We start from the raw sequence: 22,036 nt of genomic DNA on the forward strand, positions 1-22,036 counted from the left end.
AGAGCTATGTGCGAGTACGATAGTCAGCCAGAGTCACAAGTGAGATGAAAATGTTCTGACAGGTTCAAGTCAGCATTGTATTCCGTATACCCAAATATACGCCTGCTTGTGCAAGCAGTATGAAGATGAGTTTCCGTAGCTCCACCGGCACTGTCTGTACGAGACAAGTTCTCTAAGTTTGTTGCAGTGGCCATTATATGAGCTATACCTTCAAGGAAGCAGAATATGACCTCATTTTGTGAGTGAGACTCTCTGTGATGTACATGATCTATCTCGTTGTCATGCGTTCATCCGTAAATTAATTTTATGCGTCGATTGATGTCCATTGTTTACCACTGGTACTAGGTGACTTTAGGCCCCAAGTGCACACACAGTCGTAATGACATGATTAGCACTTGTGTTGCCAAAACCGATTGGACTTTGTGTGACATGCCGGGTTGCGGAAAGAAAGGAATGAACATTTTCTACCTTCTCTTTCTTTTCATTCTAGTGTCCCTGCATTCACTTTCCCGACCGTTTACTCTTTTTCTTGTCCATGCCTTCTGTTTTTCGTATGTTGTAGTTCCTTGATTGGTTAACTCAATGCACGAAGTTACGATGAAACAGAATTGTTCTGTTCTACCCCTGTAAGCTTATAAGAGAGGATTTGACGACTTCCAGCTGTTATCCCCCAGAGGGAAGCGAAGTTTTGTTGATATGAAGTGATGTATGAGGCTGTTTTATTGAGGTTATTGGTGAGCAGGAAAAATGTCCTGTGTTGCTTTATGTGATGTTAAATGGTCTGTTATATGCTGCCTCCCCAGAGGTCAGTGCTGAACCGTTAACCATATTCACTTTACCATGCAGCGAGCTTCCAGTTGAGACAATGTCTTTTAGTCGTGTAAATTGCGGCCTATGTTCCCAGTGAACGCTTACTATAAACAGAGACTGCATGGTGCAACTACGTGGACTGGCACATCTGTCGCCTTGCGGTAAGTCAGTCACACGTTACCACTTCTCTCCCCATTCTTCGTCGTGCCTGTCATAAATTAAGTCTAATCTTCATTTGATTTATAAACCATTTATTGTATAAGTTTTGAGTGACCATGTACGGAGAGTATTAAGTGTTTACAGATACCCTCTCCCAACTACTACATAAGTATTTGTTATTTGATGATATATGAACAGTTAATATCTTACTATTTTCGTAGCTCATGAAAATTGATAAACTTGACTATATGTAACTCCCCCTGCGCCCCGTTACCAAAAATGAAAACAACTGCCACACATCCCTCCCATAGTATTAATGTCCCTACTATGGAAAACCGTCTTTCCGGGGAGAGACTAACGCCCTTTTGTAAACAATGTTTGTCACCATTTCTCTGGAAGGGGAAGGAATGTACAGGATGGCAGCCGGTCAAGAAATATTTTAGGGAATTGGTTTAAAAAAATTTATTTCAAATGCCCAGTGGAATCTTTACAAGTTTTCTCCCAGAGTAATTCACGCCGTGTCTACGTGACACAAGTTGCTTGCCTTTCAAAACCGAGCCAGTTCTGTCTAGTTAAAGCTCCTGACAAGAGACGCCCTGAGCCCTCTGCTGAAACTGCTAGCGAATTCACGCCATTGATTTTAGCCAATAGTGTGTGCGGGATACCTATCACGTGTGTGGACGCCGGAGCGTCCTGCGGTGCGGAACACACTTGCTTTTCTCTCTTGTAATCCAGATCTCGAGCACAACAGACGTCTTTTTGGGAGGCAGAGCCTCTGGCTCTGCTTTTCACGGCCAGCCACCAACGTAAGTTAACATGAACAGCTTCCCCTTCCGTTGCGCATTTTATTTAAGTGTTCGACATCCTAAACTGGCCTAAACCTACTAACGTCCGATCCCAGGCGCGCCCTTTGTACCCCGTATGTTGAAATATTTCGTCTTTATTGTACTTAATTCTCTGTTTTGTCGTTTAACCGCAGCCCTGGATGCTCACTGTCAAATCCTGACCGCTCGACCTCCTGCACACTGCCTCCACGAGGCATATTTAACAACCTTCTTCCCCTTCCCTGCCATTTTATACATTAACATTGGTATGAAAAGTTTCTCTCCTCATCCTCAAACCACGTACTCTTTTACAGAGGTTAACTTCTTGTGTTACCCAAGCGAAGTAATTCAAGCGCCTAAATGATTTTCTTTCGTGGGACGCACGGAATGGAAAACATGACCCTGCATATTCTTTTTAGGTATTTCGCACAGATGAGGAATAAAGCTACTGTTGAGTTCTCATTATCCTCATTTGCAAACAAGAGGTTGGACGGTTCAATAGCAGCAATAAAAAAACCTCAGAAGTCCTACAGTCAGCTCTTAAGCTACAACTGCAGGATGTCGAATCAAACACCTTCAGTTGTCTAACTTCCGAAATTATTTTATTTGCCTGCCAGACTCGGCGATTTGCTACGCCATCTTCAGGCCCCTGTCCGAAGTGTACGAAGATTCCACCTCGGTTTTGGTCAAAACAGGAGCCAGTATTCAAATACTTGTAACTGCAGATTTCTGCTTGCTTCACCTCCATCTGCCGACTGTTGAAGCGATCGCTACAACAAGCAGAAATACACAAATATTCGAACGCTGGCTCCTGTTTTGACCAAACCCGAGGTGGAATCTTCCTACACGTCGGACAGGGCGTAGTAAATCGCCGAAAATGGTAGCCAAATCAAATAAATTTGTAAATTAGACAGCTGAAAGGTGTTTGATTTGACATGCTGTAGCGAACAGCCGAGTCCCGCAACGATCTCTGAAAATATGAACATACAGAGACTTAATCTATACCCTTCTACCTGACTATGCACTACCCTAGCATTCATCTTTCAATAAAAGAGGGGAGCAGCAAACTGGCAGTATAAATCCCTGTTACTGCCTTATTGCCCCACACAAAATGTAACATTTCTGGTTCTAGTAAAAATAATGAGGGGAAAATATACCTCTCTATCACAGGGATATCTGCTGATCACCAGAAAAGAAGATATTCAGGTAACTTTATCAAATATTGTTCCTCAGAATAAAAAAGTTAACTGAATGATTACAAATGAATTCACACAGATCTTCAGAATTAAAGTATACCGCAATCGGACCCCAGAAATAGAAAAGGGAATCATCATATTACCTCCCCTAGTCCTCTACTTCATACAGTCGGCACTGGCCAGCAACAATAGCCAAAGGTAAAAGTGAAGACCCAATAATACCACCCACCTCATCAGACACAGAAAATCTGGAAATTCCAACAAAAACATCAGTTATTCAATAAATCAAGCAGATGCACCAAAATCCGCTGATTCCATTGCCTTCAGCACTCAAGAAATGTCTGAAAAGGATTATGCGCTCCATTAGCAAAATGTCATAATGACTGTGTAAAAGAAATTAAGGTGCATAAGGAGTCACTCTAGTTTTTCGCCAAGTGTGTGTGTGTGTTTGAGGTTTATGGGCTCTAAACAGCGTGGTCATCAGCACCTTTCGCCAAGAACACATAGTTTCCTCTACTGCCAATCATAGCTGTGACATCGAAATCTCCTACTCCACTTTCAAAGTGCGACTTGTTGCCATAGATCATGTGAACACCAGAAGTCCACCTCATCATGAAGACACAGACTCGATCGTATTAAATAAACAACCACAAGACGAATTACAGTTCCAATGAATTAATAATGAAATCCCCAGTTAAAAATACCTTACAATAACATCCATGAATACCAAAACTGTGACTCATAGCCGCAAGTAAAAAATAAAACACACAGGAAATTTCAAAGTTTAACATAAACTTCAATGTTTAACATAAAATTCAGTTGATGAAGTCGTGAGTCACGAATGACTGAAAAACCCCGAAGGGCACGTTCAGCTGTCCTCTGCCCCGTAGGTACCTTTCCTTCGCCAAGTATGAGAGCTGTGTGTGTAACTGTCAAATATCGACGACTGTAAAGCTATGAGTATGTATGCAGTTAGTGTCGTGTTAGCACTGGAGATGATGAGAGAAGCGAGAGGGAGAAACACAGTGCCAACACATAGTCTACTCCTCTTGAAGGGTACCAAGGTGCTGTCGAACTTAACGTCGCCCTCTTCCCGACGTACCACCATCAGCACTGTCAGATGTCCTCACTCCATGAGATACTACATGGAGGTTTACAATGTAATCAAGGCAGCAGCATAAAGACAGGTCATCAGGGACTTTACGCCACCACCCCTCTTTCCCCCTCTAGCATAAAGGCAAAGGAAAAACTGTCCACGGCGCGCGGTGCGGCATACCCAGGCGTTCAGCTATCCAAGCACTGGCTTCACTCGACAGCCGTACCTTCAGTGATCTGTGGGGAACCGGTGTATCAAATCTGGCATCGCTGTAGACATTCAGATGACATAAATTCCACACACATCAATATAGCACATAAATTTTGTAAGGAATCTTCTGTCAAATATAATGTCGCGCAGAACTATAGTAATTCAATTTGAGTATCCTTATTACATAGTAATGAAGAAAAAAGTAAGAATTCCCTTACTCCTTTAATCTCAGTGCCACGTTACGTGCCCAAAAAGAACTCTGATTCTGTCTTTAAACCATAATGAAATTGAAAATTATCCTCCACACAAATGTATATAAGAAAAATCTAATTGAATCTGGCCCACCATGCATGACAATACTAGCCCTTACTAACACTATAGGAAACACATGTGAAACCTGCTCTTGTTGAATGTATCTAATGGATACAGCATCAAATACACGCAAACAAACCTTACTTCATTCATGCATCACCACTAAACATCACTTGATCGCAGAATATGTGCTAACATGTGTTTATTCTCCCACTAGCACTCTATATATTTTACTAGGTGCACTAATTAAGTGACCACATACTGCACCTGCGATACCTTACATCATTCATATAGATAAAGGTAATTGTGAAATATTGGACACGCAGTATGAACACTCGTTACAAAAATATAAGAAGCTCCCACTCGCCTGAGTGTAATAAATATTCAGGAAATATAATGAAGTATTGGAGTGTAACCACTTGATATTCAAGTCACAGGAACACCGCCATGCTAAATTTCAAGCAGACAGACCTTGATTCAAATAATTAAAGCAGAATCTGAAGTGAATCGTATCTCAAAACAATCAAAGCTTGCCAAACAATATTTTTAACCAGATACCTGGTAAAGTAAATCACTGCAGAAAGTTACAAGAGCCAATATAAGTAAATCATATATTATAGACAAGATGAAAAATTGTAAAGCATGTAGCCTCAAAACCACAGCACAGTCAAAGAATCAGTTCAGGCTTCATCTCGCTGTTCAGCATAAATGAAAACTTGCCTTAGCACTTAGCTCCACACACAGGAAAAATAATTCCTGTTTATACATATCCTATCAGAGAAGAAATATTAAATTATCAACACAAATTTGCAAGCACACATGGAAGATTCTTTTCCCAGACCATGCAGTGTTCTGATCAAACAGAATACCCTTCTCAGTTAAATAGATCATTCCACAATACAGCAAAAACGTGTAACAATATAATAACGAATGTGATAGCATACCAAGTCAAACCTCACAGTTCCATAGGCTGAATACCAAAGTTAAGACTCACTGAACTGATTCATACCTGGATGCCTGGATACTGTAATTCTGATGTGTCGCATCACACACATGTATGAGAATGATTGGTGAATGTCTAAGACACAGTTTCGACATGAGAAAATTATAGGAATCAGTAATACGTTTACCAAAGAATACCAATATAGTCAGCACTAAATGCACTCAAATTTAAATGTCTTTCGCTGTCAAAAGGAAATTCGTCTAATGACAAATCTTACCTTATCAAATATGTGATAAATTTAGTCTGTCATGGAGCAGTTCTTACCAGAATTTCACAGTTTCACTAAATTATCAATGATTTCAGAACCACAAGCCATGGAAGTGCGCCATACATTACAGTGATAAGTGTGCCAAAGCAATTTCAGATTAAGAAATCTCTCTGAAATCATTTAAGTTACGGACTGGCAAGGACATTCGCCAAGTGCAACACACTAAGAAAGAGAGTTAACTAGATTTTATCACGACAGACTGCAATTAATATCAGCACTGTTGTCCTCATGCATCTACTGACTAGATATGTCAGTAAACTTTACCGTATCGATATATTTTGTGCAATGAAAATGTTTTTACCAATCGTCCCCTACATTACCTAATAATCTCAAAAACTCTGTGTTAGTGTGGTAGCAGAAATTATCTCGCAGCCTCCGTCTCCACAGTCACGTGTGGCGATGTTCAAAAGCGACAGATACTTCCTGGATAAGAGAAATTCTTTTTTAATATTTTTTGCAATCACTGCTTAAGGCAGGCTGCTGCTTCACCGCAGATTTGAATACAACTAAAGTGAATGAGGAACGTTTCGATAACATGGTCCCCGACTTAACACATGTGGAGGTGTGGAATACGTGCAGAGATTCATTAAACAAAGAGTAGGGAAGAGCATAATAAACTTGTTAGATCCGAACTATAATGAAATCTAACATGACCGATATACATCTACTAGATAACATACATTATACAGAAATACAATTCCAGTGACCATACGCCTTTACATTCCTGCAGGACATAGTAGACAAAGATCTTACAGCATATTATTATTAATTCATGAAACATTGTTCTATGAGTGGAACAGCACTAAGGTAAGATACTTGAAACTGCGAATGAATGAATGAAAAATTTAAACAGATATTAACACGTTCTAAAGGAATCGAAAGCAGAAACGGACATCTAAAATTCTCCGTGTCAAATACGACGGCAAAATTTATCGCAGACGGAAATCTAACTCTCAATGATCTGAAAAGCAATGCAATGCACAGTCATGTAAATGCAGCGCAGATGGGAAAAGTCAGATGAAATCTCACTATAATGCAGAAAGAAGTCAAATGAGTGAGTCCATTTCACTGTCAGAAGACAAAGACTATACTACAATAAAAAGCGCTACATCCAATGATCATGGCAGCATGCAGGCAGAGGACTTTGTGTGCGGGCCGCGACGCCCCCCAAAAACAATTCTGCCACTTACCGTTCCTATTGGCAGGCTCCATTTAGAACCCATATAACCGGTCAAAATCAACCCTGAGACGCACTGCTGTAGCTGACAGATAAGTATCTTCAGCACTGTCAGGTTTAAAATTAACCATCATAGTACAAACGAATGCATGGCATGGAAAGCATTTCGTCCCAAGGCAGGAAACTTTCAGTTTTTCAAGATATTTGGCATTGTGACATGCTTAAGAAAGAGTTTTTCACCTTTAGTGCAACTCCCCCCGCCCGCCGCAAGCTAGGCGATACGATTTTGTTTTGTTTGTTTTTAGATGGTCGATGGTGGGTGGCGCTAGAGTGAATCACAACTTTGGTTCCTCGAACTTTCTGCTTCTACTTTGCCTACACTTAGAACACATCTATTTTTCCATGGAGCAAAAGTTCCCCGTCTCTTTTTTATGTAAAGTATGGGCCTATCCGACCTTTCGCACAATCTTTGATCCCAGAATGAGATTTTCACTCTGCAGCGGAGTGTGCGCTGATATGAAACTTCCTGACAGATTAAAACTGTGTGCCCGACCGAGACTCGAACTCGGGACCTTTGCCTTTCGCGGGCAAGTGCTCTACCAACTGAGCTACCGAAGCACGACTCACGCCCGGTACTCACAGCTTTACTTCTGCCAGTACCTCGTCTCCTACCTTCCAAACTTTACAGAAGCTCTCCTGCGAACCTTGCAGAACTAGCACTCCTGAAAGAAAGGATATTGCGGAGACATGGCTTAGCCACAGCCTGGGGGATGTTTCCAGAATGAGATTTTCACTCTGCAGCGGAGTGTGCGCTGATATGAAACTTCCTGACAGATTAAAACTGTGTGCCCGACCGAGACTCGAACTCGGGACCTTTGTTTTTCGCGGGCAAGTGCTCAGTTGGTGGAGCTCAGTTGGTAGAGCACTTGCCCGCGAAAGGCAAAGGTCCCGAGTTCGAGTCTCGGTCGGGCACACAGTTTTAATCTGTCAGGAAGTTTCATATCAGCGCACACTCCGCTGCAGAGTGAAAATCTCATTCTGGAAACATCCCCCAGGCTGTGGCTAAGCCATGTCTCCGCAATATCCTTTCTTTCAGGAGTGCTAGTTCTGCAAGGTTCGCAGGAGAGCTTCTGTAAAGTTTGGAAGGTAGGAGACGAGGTACTGGCAGAAGTAAAGCTGCGAGTACCAGGCGTGAGTCGTGCTTCGGTAGCTCAGTTGGTAGAGCACTTGCCAGCGAAAGGCAAAGGTCCCGAGTTCGAGTCTCGGTCGGGCACACAGTTTTAATCTGTCAGGAAGTTTCATATCAGCGCACACTCCGCTGCAGAGTGAAAATCTCATTCTGGAAACATCCCCCAGGCTGTGGCTAAGCCATGTCTCCGCAATATCCTTTCTTTCAGGAATGCTAGTTCTGCAAGGTTCGCAGGAGAGCTTCTGTGAAGTTTGGAAGGTAGGAGACGAGGTACTGGCAGAAGTAGAGCTGTGAGTACCGGGCGTGAGTCGTGCTTCGGTAGCTCAGTTGGTAGAGCACTTGCCCGCGAAAGGCAAAGGTCCCGAGTTCGAGTCTCGGTCGGGCACACAGTCTTAATCTGTCAGGAAGTTTCATATCAGCGCACACTCCGGTGCAGAGTGAAAATCTCATTCTGGAAACATCCCCCAGGCTGTGGCTAAGCCATGTCTCCGCAATATCCTTTCTTTCAGGAGTGCTAGTTCTGCAAGGTTCGCAGGAGAGCTTCTGTAAAGTTTGGAAGGTAGGAGACGAGGTACTGGCAGAAGTAAAGCTGTGAGTACCGAGCGTGAGTCGTGCTTCGGTAGCTCAGTTGGTAGAGCACTTGCCCGCGAAAGGCAAAGGTCCCGAGTTCGAGTCTCGGTCGGGCACACAGTTTTAATCTGTCAGGAAGTTTCAATCTTTGATCCGTTTACCCTTATATTCCTCGTTGACTTGTTGTTATACACATCAGTTTCGTAACCATGCGACAGTTGAACTAAAATATGCTCCTCGTATTCCGCTTTTCCTTTATTATTTTTTGCTTTAGCTATGATTTCCAGGTATGGGACTTCGTCTGTTGGCCTGGTGTTGTAATTGTGAGATACTTGTTTCAGTTCATCGATTAGGAATATACGAATCACTCAGGCAAATACTGACAACAGACATTCTCCCTACATTCCTAACGTGCATTTAAGGGGACGGTAATTTAATTTATGTACTTATAAAAATTATCCTTGAACATGTGTTTTAGTATTGATCATACAGGGTGTAATAGGTAAAAGTGTAGATATTCCTGTTGGTAAATGAGGACGATATACTGAACAACATTCCATCAGTATTTACTTCATTTCGAGAGTAATAATTATAGATTGGTTAGTACCTCCAAGTACATCTGGCAAGAGCGGTCCATTAAATCTTATTTTCGCCTAAGTATCAGGTCGGTGTTGACGTGTGGATGGATGAACTGGAAACGGTTAGTCTACACTGACAATCATAGTCTGTTTAGTGATGTAGTTATGACCGTGCAGATAACATCAGGTCTTAAAATTTGTAACATGTTTGTGGGAAGACTGTTCGCCGCAGAGTTAAATCAGCCAACACACAGATGCGTGTACATGTTAAGGTACCACACATAGAAACATCTGCACTTACACCCGTTACGCCCTGTACTCTGCAGGCACAGATGGTGAGTAAAAGAAGAATAAAATGGTGGCCAATTCACGTACTAAGACGTCTAGTATTATCTGATGTTGCAGTGAATTAAAAACACACCATGAAGTCCACAGAGGAAGACGGAACTGGAAACATGCTGTGGTAGGTAAGAATGCCGGTTTAGCATTAGCACTAAAATAAAAAAAGGAAAGAAGAGCGAAGTATGAATAGGATCGAATAAAGTTCAGTATTGGACTATATATTTATATGATGGAAGGTGAAAGGAAATTCATCTGATGTGGGAAATATTTAAGCCCCTTTATGCTCACACTACTCACTACTGCTTCATATAAATATGGCATTCATTGAGAAAACTGATTATAAAAAGGATGACATAGCTAACGTAAATTCCTCTTTTTGTTACAGTAGAAATATGGTACTCTTTTTGTTCACGGATTATGGGAGTAAACTGTTAAAATATATTGCTAAGATTAGTTTTTGATAGGTACTTCAAACTATTTAGCTTAAATAGTTTATGGAATTCTTGTGAGGACAAAAGACACATAAGTAATAGAGAGCTGTAGCGTAACATGAGCGAACAAAGTGGTGAATCAGGCGTTTAGCTTCGGCTTCAGAAACCGCAGTCGGACGGTCCGCCGGGTAATAAAGACGAACCGCTACGAATCCTAATTCCGCCGCGTAATGACATTAGCCACGGTGACTCGTTGTGTGTTTACCAATGCACGAAATCAATATTAATGAGCCTAATTTCTCCATCGAATTACCGTAATTGAATGAAATGGAACATCCGCAACAGGGTGACAGCAGCACGACGACGATTCAAGTCATGTGGAAGCTTGGGTCTGCGATCTGAATTGCAAGGTGAGGACTCAGGCGGTGAATGTGAAATGAGCTGCTCACAGTGAATCTACAAAGCATAAATGTAGTTATTATTATGCGCTCTCACAAAAGTGTACCAATGTTTCACCGCACGTAATGGTCTCTGGTAGAAATACAAACGTACTGCAGGCAATGGCGAGACTGCTGGTACCATACAAAATAGTGAGGGATATGGAGGGCCTATCGTGGCTCGTTAATAATTTTACGAGGCCATTGTGAAAAGACAAAATGCTACAGTGTGACCCAAACAAAACGTGCAAACTGTCGACCCAGCATAACGACAAACATGTGACAAGCGTACAATGAATTTGCAAGTAATATCTCATATAGTGAGTTGTCCTAAAACTATAAAAAAAGTTTGGTCCTGTATAGAACAAGCCAACTAAGTTGGACGTCCAAATGTTCATTCACTATAATGGCGCCCAAAACAAAAGGTAATAAAGCAAATCCGGAAACTAATTAATGGAGGACTAGCAGCATATTCTTGTACAACTGTCGCAGTGTTACGAAACTGTTGGTTATAAAAATAAGTCAACGGGGAACTGAAAACAGCTGGATCACTCGAAAGAGTAAAGACTACCTCGCCCAGTGAGCTCTTCGATAGATTCTGTATTGAATCTCTGTAGAAACTGTCTCACCTTCTACCTTTGTTTCAGCGTAGGTTGTTGGAGCACGGAAGGATGACGGATCTTTCAAACCTGAATATAAAAGGAAATACTCTTGATCATGTGGAACCCGCAGCTGGCGTTAAAGTTAACGATTAATGAAAACCACCTCAGTTGTATTTTTACGCTTTATTGGGTTACGACACGTTTCGTTTCTTTTACATCTTCAGGCTACCGCATTGTGTTGAAGTCAAGAGAAAGATGGTTTGGTTGTTGTACGATATGTTAAAGACAAGAACCAAGAACATTAATCGTAAACATCCTACCGAGTGCCATTATCATTACATGCGACAACCAGACGATCCATGGTTGACTTCAACACAACTCAGCAACTCGAAGATGATAAAGAAACGAAACGGATCGTAACACAACAAAAAGTCAAAATGCAGCTGACGTGGCTTCAGTTAATCATTTACAAAAATATAAATGAGTTTAACGTCCCGTAGACGAGGAGGTGATCGGAGATGGAGCACGAACTTTTCAAAGGAACCTGTTCGATGCATTTCTTAAAGGAATTAGGGAAACCACTGAAAACGAGAATCTGGATGACCTTACCACTGCTCCGCCACAATCGGTCACAATTCTCAAAAACGTTGCATTGGCGATGCACACAACTATAAACCTACAACATTGACATCAGTTTGTTTTATATTTAATAAACATTACGTATTGTGCTTATGCATAACCTTTTTTCTGGATACAGCGAAAATCATCTGTAGGACCAACTTGGTCCTCGTGAGATCCAACTGTCCCTGAGCAATAATGAGACCCACACAAAGTAGATACAGATCAGATTGATTCCGTGTTTCTTGACTTTCAGGAAGCTTTAAATTCAGTTCCGTACTGCCTTCAATCGAACTAAAGAAGTGTATAAGAGAAATATGAACAGATATTTATTTGGACTGAAGACCATGTAAGCGGAAGAATTCGGTATCTTGTTTTTAATGTGGAGGCATCGTGGGAAGGAGACGTAGCAACCAATGTGCTTCAAAGGACTGTGATACGGCGTCCGTTTTGCGAGCTGTATATGAATCACGATGAAGAAAGTCGCGTAGCGTACAATCATAGTAGTGAAAATATTAATAATTACAACAATAATAGTAATAATTATTTAATTTTTAGTCTTGTAGCATTATTTAATCACGAGTGAATATAAACACAGATTAATGTAAAAAGGCGGATATAATGGAGAATAATGAGAAATGCGTCTGCTGCGGCAACACTCCTTCAAGGAGACTTCACAACCCGTGCAGAGGGGGCAGGCGAGTTGCCTACGAAATCCTACTGCCAGGTCTGGAATATTGATGAAACGGCGTGGTGCAAGATCCCAGTACGTAACAGTGACGAGTTAAATTTCCTCACCTTGTGGCCCAATGCTGACCTGGCTTGGTCCTTGGCCAAAGAAGGGGCCTGTTCAAAAGAAGGATGGACTGAGGTGTTAAATATCCTATCCTCAGACCTAGAAGCATATCCTCTGTGACTACAACCGACGCCGAGACATGCATCGTATCATCCCACGCTCCCATGTGGGCTTATAACACTATTTGTTTATGGTTCATCTAAATTTTTATATTTTTTTGCTTTAAAATTTTCGCATATTGGTGTCATGTTTTCCGTATATGTAAAGTAAAGAATGCTATACTGGACGTTGAAGTTCTTTGCATTGTGTGTGAGTAATGTACATAAAATACTATGTAAATTGTTTATTACGCTAAATAATTTTCTGATGACATTGGTATTTAAAAATATTTGTGTGTGTAAACTATTCATGTTGATGTAAATTTGACAATTGAGGAGTTTGATGGACTATGGGCGTAAGTCTGAAAGTGCATTTCCGGTAAAAGAGTTGAATGCTTATATCTTATTGAAAAACAGTTATGTTTCAATGATGTAATAATTATGTCTTAGAGCATACTTTTAACACACAGAATCATTCTTTACAATTGAAGATATCTCTTCCATTTGTGATATATTATCCAAAATATGATGAATGGTTTACGCCCTTTTTCCACCAAACCATGATACGTCTGGAAAATGTCATGAAATTTGAGTTGAAAGTCGCTTTTATTATTTTATTATACAGCTAAACCATACATTGCCAAAAATATATGTTCATGGCCATTATAGTTTATGTTCCTGTTCAGGATCAGTAGCTTCTTCACTGTTTACTCTGTTTTCTTCTTCATACCAGCCTTTTACTGTATCAGCATGAAGTCGCAACAGGTCTTGAATGTCCTTCAACTGTCGCCACCGTTTCCTTTCTTCTTTTTGTCTGTAAAGTCATTTTCTGACTCATTACCACTCATTTCACTCATTATATCACACAAGTTAACACGCAACGCGGTTCAGAGTCGATACAATAACCTATACGCAGTAAACAAGGTAACAACTGCTTGTAATCCACTGCTTTCTTAAGATGATTGCTTAGTCTACGCCAAAGATATCGAGCTGAAATTTTCAGGGTGGGTAATTCAAATATGGAGGTATCGATTTGGCACTTTTAATGAAATAGGGCGTAAATCCGATTACGGCCATAGTCCATGACGCCCCTAAATTGTAAGAAATGGTGACGCTTCGGAACAATGTAAAAGCCAGTGTGTACGAAAGCGGCTCTGAGGAGCGGGAAAGGTGGCAAGGGCGAATACTTAGAGAAAGCGCGGGAAGTAAATCACACAGACTGTAGGCAGCAGTGAGTGAGGCAACAGCCTTGTGGAGCAGGAGAAGCTTTGCCTGCAAATTTGCGTAAAAATGCCTCGGATGAAGATTACAAATGGCCTTAAGCCGTTTGCAGTCTTCATCCGAGGCACTTTTGCGCTAATTTGCAGGCGAGTTGTTGGGCTACTGCATGTAAAATTGAACGACGCCAAGAAGAGACATTCAGCCCATACAGCAAGATACTTGCAGGGTGTACTGTGTGAGTGTAGCCGCTATAATTGTTCGCCATTGTCAAACCTACAACCACCAGATAAGAATATTTTTTGTATTCTACTTTCATACAGCGTGAATCATTTATTTAAAATGTGAATAATCGTTCTTGAACTTGAAAGAAACTGGTTCATCCTGTTATTTCATCCTTATCATACACCTATATAGGGTTCCTTCCTGGTATTCGATTAATCTCAGTAACCTGTTTCACATACTTATGAAGTGCCAGATTAATATAAACAGGTACCATTTAAATTGTTTTTGTGTAAATAATGAGAAAGTTTTCTTAACTATTGCAAAGCATTATAGTAAAATTTTGCTTACATAAAATTCAATCAATGTGAAGCCACGTAACTAGAATCTGTTGAATGACTATACAGAGTTACTTCAAAGAATAATAGCTTGTGTAAGTAAATTTCAGTAAGAAAGACGTTTCCTTGAAGTGAAATGTTCAGTATAAAAAGTATTTGCTTCAGTTTCTAAGTATTTTAGTATTTAAGTTTGTTGATTATGGAAAGTGTTTTTCTAAAGATCCCCCCCCCCCCTCCTCTTGGCAAATTTCTTTTTAACTTCCTTGAAGTTACCTACTGGGCTTTTTCTCCTTTAAGAACGTAATTTACAACGGTGCAGTAGTCAAAAAGAAATTCCAGAGGCGACTATCCTTGCAACTAATCGATGTCTACACCCCGATCTGATTACATGTCGTAATGCAGAACAAATAACAATTTTGTGTGATAATACGCTCCAATGTGGAACGAACAAATAAATAAATGACAAAAAACAAGTGCTGCGTGTATTTATAGTTTCTGTATTCTTTGTCCAGTAGTGATTAGGTATATTACAATTTTCAAGATATAAGTTCCTCTCGAAAGCGGACGTTTCCGTGTATTAAAGCAATATTCCGTGACTATCAGTTGGGGCTGAATAGAGCTGGGCGACTTTTCAGAATCTGGATACGCAGTGTGTATATGAGGGCAAATGTCACTTTATTAACTGATACCGCGAATAATTTCCAGCCTGATGGGGCCGATATTTGTACATCACAAGGCGTATAATACGAATTTTGACAGTTTCGAACATTCACTGCAGCCGGCACGACAAACAACGTAATTAGTTTTCACATAACTGTGAGATATTCTCGCATTGGTTGGAACACCATGGTTGTCTGTTTTCCATTTTAACGTTACATCGATTTGAAGGTCTCGTTAGTTTTTAAGGAAATAAAATTCTATGTTATCAAATGTTGCTCTTTACCGTATTAATGTACATTTGTTTGATATATCCAGAGTCAAGAAGTTCATCCCAGGTTTAAATACGCTGCAAGATAGTGTCAACCCTCTCTGCCACACAGGAAGCCATCGCGTACCAATGGCAGACTTGGATGTAATCCCATGCCGTACAGAACATGCACCAATTCGTAGCATTGTATACGGCCTGTTATCATTTTGTACTTCGTCTATACACGCATTATATCGGACCCAACTTTCAGGTAACCTGCCTCACATTTTGGTTATTATATGCCGCAGTAATTTTCTCCTGTCCTTTAGTACAAAGTTACTTATATCAGAATATCCTGGAAACTGTTTCAACCAACTGTCCCTACCCCAGAAAGAGGGTGCGCACAAACTTAAATATTCACTTGTTCTTTCAAATATGACTTTATTTTGTATGTCCACAAAGTCTTGGCACTCTTGGATGTTTACAAATTCACTTTAGGCATTTACACCGTCAAACTCCACTTTAAACCATTTTTACGCTTCAGCTCTACAATTTCAGAAATTTGATTTCATATCCATACTTGCCATTGGGTCGGCTCTTGTAGAAAGATTTCTACGTCTTCGTTGTTCTGCTTTTGATATTTTCTGTCCTTCGATCATTTTCACTTGACGGGCTTCTAGGTACATTTTCTACTACATCGGCCATTGTATAACTGTTCGCTTCCCTCCTTTCTTTTACTGTACTCTTCATCTCTTTGGTGATAACTGGGAACATTCTTAACACAGATTAGTGGACGTAGGTTATATTTCATAGACATGTCTAAATATCTTAATTTTGATCAAGTGGCTGTTCCGTCTTCAAAGATTCCGTTACCCTTGCACGTATGTTCTGAACTAATTATACTCTCATACTTCTTTCACTGTAATACAACACTATATATAACCATTCAATAATAATAAAGGTGTAACATCAAGAAAGACGAATTCATGCTGAGGAGCGTCTAAGATATGATTGCACATTATATCCATTAAAATTTGATTTACATGTTGAACAAACAAATCTTCAGCATGACGTTGCACAGCAATGACAAACATATAGCTGTCAGTCGATTTATAAAAAAAAAAATGTATAAAGGGAATGGTACGTGCTAATTCATAGCGTGCATATTTGTGGGGAGTTCCACATTAATAATATAGAAGGCAATAATTTTGTAATGGCACAAATGGCAATTTGTGTCAACTTGATATTCATTGTGACAAAATCAGAACCTAAACCGGTATCGTCCTATGCAGACCATCATCAATACCGTCGTGAAAAAACCAGAACCTAAACCGGTATCGTCCTATGCAGACCATCATCAATACCGTCGTGAAAAAATCAGAACCTAAACCGGTATCGTCCTATGCAGACCATCATCAATACCGTAAGGAGCGTGTAGCGAGGGCTTGACACTTCGGACATACTACCAACCTATCATCGTATGATTTGTATATATGAGACAGTAATTCTTCTGTCGAAGAGTTATAGGCTCATTTCACACAAATGGCATAATTACGAGTTCCTAGTTGGTGATATATCGAAACAGTTATAGCTGCAATTGGTGTGAACTGAAGCCGCCTACACTAAAATGGCAGGGAGAGTGGACTGGGGATGAAAGGTGTTGGCAGTTTTACTGGACCAATTAAAATTCATAATTTATCAAGAGATATGAAATACAAAATTTACTTGTCACTTTAAGAGCGGTTCACCGTGGTTGACCACAGCAGTTCGATCGTGAAATGTATTTGATCACATTTGCCTGTAAGACGACAGTTCTTTGATTTACAACCGGTAGAAAAGTATATGACTGTAATATCTCATCCACATGATATTAAAAAATCTCAGGTATACATATGTTATTAAAACACAAAAGGTGATAACAAACTGGATGCTAATGACCAATATTAACATCCCAAATATTATTACGAATATTCAAATTAACAATAAGAGCAAGTTCGAAATCAGTGGTACCTTTTCCTTGTGAATACGAAAGTCCTTTACAAACAATCAGGAAATTGGGATTAAAATTCTTCTGGGTATTATGCCGCGTTATTGCTAAAAACTAACAACAATAATAAACTAAAACCGACGTTTCGGCCGAATTGTAACGGCCTTTCTCGTGCCCTGACACCGTCTGCGGAAGCCTATGTTCTTAAATCAGGAAATTCTTCGAAATAAATATTCCACGAAAACAATAGGCAAAGGATATACAAGGTATGTACGTGAGTTAATGTGAGACGCGTCCCTATCTTTACAATCTTTGGCGCAAATGGTGCACTAAACTGTGAAGACTCGAATGGTGGCACTCTGAGATCAATAACATACACTGAACCACCTGGTAAACAGCCTCAGCACTGCCAGGACAGTAAATATTTGTAGATACTGCTATAGCGAGAGGCTTCACTACTAAACATCTCAATAAATCACGACAGTCATTTGCAGCATTTCAAACACAAGGTTGCAAACATAATTAAGCAGACGACTCCCGACTGTTACGCGACGGAATGAGTAAGGTAACGTGAGAGTAAAATTTTTCAAATGTGCATACAGCTGCCGTTACTCAATCACGCCAGCCAAAGCCCAGACTCGTAAACATTAGAACGCCGTTACTGAGTCAAGAAGACAGTCAGCTTGACGCTCTTCAGTGACACTGCGAGCAACTCAGAAGATAATGGTGAAAACTGCGCAGACGGCCCGGCCTTTGTTACTCTCATAACATTTCGTAACAGACGCTAGGTAGGACACAACTACGTCTGGCAGGAGGCTGACTAAGCAGTAACAAATTCGTTAAGCAAATGCAATGGAACTGAAGAAAGCTGACGATTCGGGAAGAGCAGAATCAATTCAGTCATTACGAATGACTTCGAAGAGCAGGTCCTCTCCTCGGCTACATAAATAACCCCCCTCCCCCACCCAAAACGCTTTTGGTACTCAATCACTAATTGCGATGGTGTTCATGTACTTAGTAGTAATGCAACCAGCGGAATCCAGGAACATAATTCTGACTGCGGAGAAATAACGTATGGTGTTGAGTCTTCACAGTTTAGTGCACCATTAACGCCAAAAATTGTAAAGATAGCGGCGCGTCTCACAATTACTCACATACATACCTTGTATGTCTTTTGCGTATTGTTTTCGCGGAATATTTATTTCGAAGAATTTCCTGATTGTTTGTAAAGGACTTTCACTGTTAATAAGGAAATGGTACCACTGATTTCGAACTTGCTGTTATTGTTAATTTAAACATTCGTAGTGTTAATATTGGTCATTAGCATCCAGTTTGTTATCGCCTTCTGTGCTTTAATAACATATGTATACCTGAGGTTTTTTGACATAATGTGCATGAGATATTACCGCCAGATACTTAACTACCAGTTGTAAATCAAAGAACTGTCGTCTTACAGGCAAATGTGATCAAATATATTTCGAGATCGAACTGCTGTGGTCAGCCACGGTGAACCGCTCTTACAGTGACAAGTAAATTGTGTATTTAGTTTCTCTTAACAAATGATGAATTTTAATTGGTCCAGTAAAACTAGCAACACCTTCCATCCCCAGTCCCAATCCCACCGCCATTTTAGTATAGGCAGCTTCAGTTCACACAAATTGCAGCTGTAACTGTTTCGATTTGTTAACAACTATGCCATTTGTGTGAACTGCGCCTGTAACTCTTCAACTGAAGAATTACTGTGTCACGTATACAAATCATATGATGATACGTTGGTAGTATGTCAGAAGCGTTAAGCCCTCGCTACACGCTCCTTACGGTATTGATAACCGTCTGCATAGGACGATATCGGTGTAGGTTCTGTTTTTGTCACAATGAATATCAAGTTGACACAAACTGCTATTTGTGCCATTACAAAATTATTGCCTTCTACACTCCTGGAAATGGAAAAAAGAACACATTGACATCGGTGTGTCAGACCCACCATACTTGCTCCGGACACTGCGAGAGGGCTGTACAAGCAATGATCACACGCACGGCACAGCGGACACACCAGGAACCGCGGTGTTGGCCGTCGAATGGCGCTAGCTGCGCAGCATTTGTGCACCGCCGCCGTCAGTGTCAGCCAGTTTGCCGTGGCATACGGAGCTCCATCGCAGTCTTTAACACTGGTAGCATGCCGCGACAGCATGGACGTGAACCGTATGTGCAGTTGACGGACTTTGAGCGAGGGCGTATAGTGGGCATGCGGGAGGCCGGGCGGACGTACCGCCGAATTGCTCAACACGTGGGGCGTGAGGTCTCCACAGTACATCGATGTTGTCGCCAGTGGTCGGCGGAAGGTGCACGTGCCCGTCGACCTGGGACCGGACCGCAGCGACGCACGGATGCACGCCAAGACCGTAGGATCCTACGCAGTGCCGTAGGGGACCGCACCGCCACTTCCCAGCAAATTAGGGACACTGTTGCTCCTGGGGTATCGGCGAGGACCATTCGCAACCGTCTCCATGAAGCTGGGCTACGGTCCCGCACACAGTTAGGCCGTCTTCCGCTCACGCCCAAACATCGTGCAGCCCGCCTCCAGTGGTGTCGCGACAGGCGTGAATGGAGGGACGAATGGAGACGTGTCGTCTTCAGCGATGAGAGTCGCTTCTGTCTTGGTGCCAATGATGGTCGTATGCGTGTTTGGCGCCGTGCAGGTGAGCGCCACAATCAGGACTGCATACGACCGAGGCACACAGGGCCAACACCCGGCATCATGGTGTGGGGAGCGATCTCCTACACTGGCCGTACACCACTGGTGATCGTCGAGGGGACACTGAATAGTGCACGGTACATCCAAACCGTCATCGAACCCATCGTTCTACCATTCCTAGACCGGCAAGGGAACTTGCTGTTCCAACAGGACACTGCACGTCCGCATGTATCCCGTGCCACCCAACGTGCTCTAGAAGGTATAAGTCAACTACCCTGGCCAGCAAGATCTCCGGATCTGTCCCCCATTGAGCATGTTTGGGACTGGATGAAGCGTCGTCTCACGCGGTCTGCACGTTCAGCACGAACGCTGGTCCAACTGAGGCGCCAAGTGGAAATGGCATGGCAAGCCGTTCCACAGGACTACATCCAGCATCTCTACGATCGTCTCCATGGGAGAATAGCAGCCTGCATGGCTGCGAAAGGTGGATATACACTGTACTAGTGCCGACATTGTGCATTCTCTGTTGCCTGTGTCTATGTGCCTGTGGTTCTGTCAGTGTGATCATGTGATGTATCTGACCCCAGGAATGTGTCAATAAAGTTTCCCCTTCCTGGGACAATGAATTCACGGTGTTCTTATTTCAATTTCCAGGAGTGTATATTAATAATGTGGAACTCCTCATAACTATGCACGCAATTAATTAGCAAGCACAATTCCCTTTATACAAAAATATTTTTTTTTTTTTGCTAATAAATCGACTGATAGCTATATGTTTGTTATTGCTGTGCAACGTCATGCTGAAGATTTCTTTGTTCAACATGTAAATAAAATTATAGTGGGTATAATGTGCTATCATATCTTAGACCCTCCTTAACATGAATTCGTGTTTCTTGATGTTACACCTGTATTATTATTGAACGGTTATATATATTGGTGTATTACAGTGAAAGAAGCATGAGAGAATAATTAGTTCAGAACATACGTGCAAGGGTAACGGAATCTTACAATAAGCTTTTAAGAGGAAACAGCCACTTGATCGAAATAAATAAATTTTAGACATTTCTATGAAATATAACCTTCGTTCACTAATTTGTATGTCTATTGCCTCATGAAGTTTGTTGTACGAGGATAATCCACTACAGTTTGAAAGGAACAATGAGGCACATGATTACAAGACTAGAAGAAAAAATTACATTTATTACTCGACATTTAAGTTGTCCTTAGCACAGATTGGGGTGCACAACGCTACAACAAAAATTTTTGACCACTTACACAGTGATATAAAATGTCTACCAGACAGCAAGGTAAAATTTGAAAATAAACTGATAAGTTTCTCTTTGACAACTCCTTCTATTTCGTAGAAGAATTTCTATGTTTCTAATGTGCAAAAGGTGGTGGGTAGGAATTGCTAACGCAGTCTGTATATCTCGTGTTCATTCCGGGAAAAAAATTATGTGGTGATGTTTAGGGTACAAACAGATGCGCAAATTAATTTGCAATATGAGTGTAAAATGACTCGTTCCACATCATGATGATTTATCTTGCAAAATGATCCATGGAAGCTGAAAGTAACTAATAACTAACTAACTAACTGTCTTTCACACTCGATTCTTTGGTTACGGAAAGTAAACATCTTATGTGTGAAATTGTTCTAGTGTTAGTGTTGCACTTGCTGCGCTACGAGACGATCAGCGATCTGAAGCCACGACTGAAGGAGTCCAGCCTCCAGCACCGACGTCAGCACAGCAGCACCAGAGCTGAAGGGTAGTCTGAGGGTATACCAACAAAGCTTTGGTCCAGAGTAGATGCTGCCCTAAACTCGAGCGTCATCTGTGAGACGACAAAGCGGGCTATGATCTGGGAAGGACTGAGTACTCACCAAAGCTACAAGTGAATGAAAACAAACACGCCGTGGTCACCGTCTCTTCAAGGAGCTACCGATACGGCATG

Source organism: Schistocerca piceifrons, chromosome 6 (assembly GCF_021461385.2).
Source record: "Schistocerca piceifrons isolate TAMUIC-IGC-003096 chromosome 6, iqSchPice1.1, whole genome shotgun sequence".
NCBI lineage: Eukaryota > Metazoa > Arthropoda > Insecta > Orthoptera > Acrididae > Schistocerca > Schistocerca piceifrons.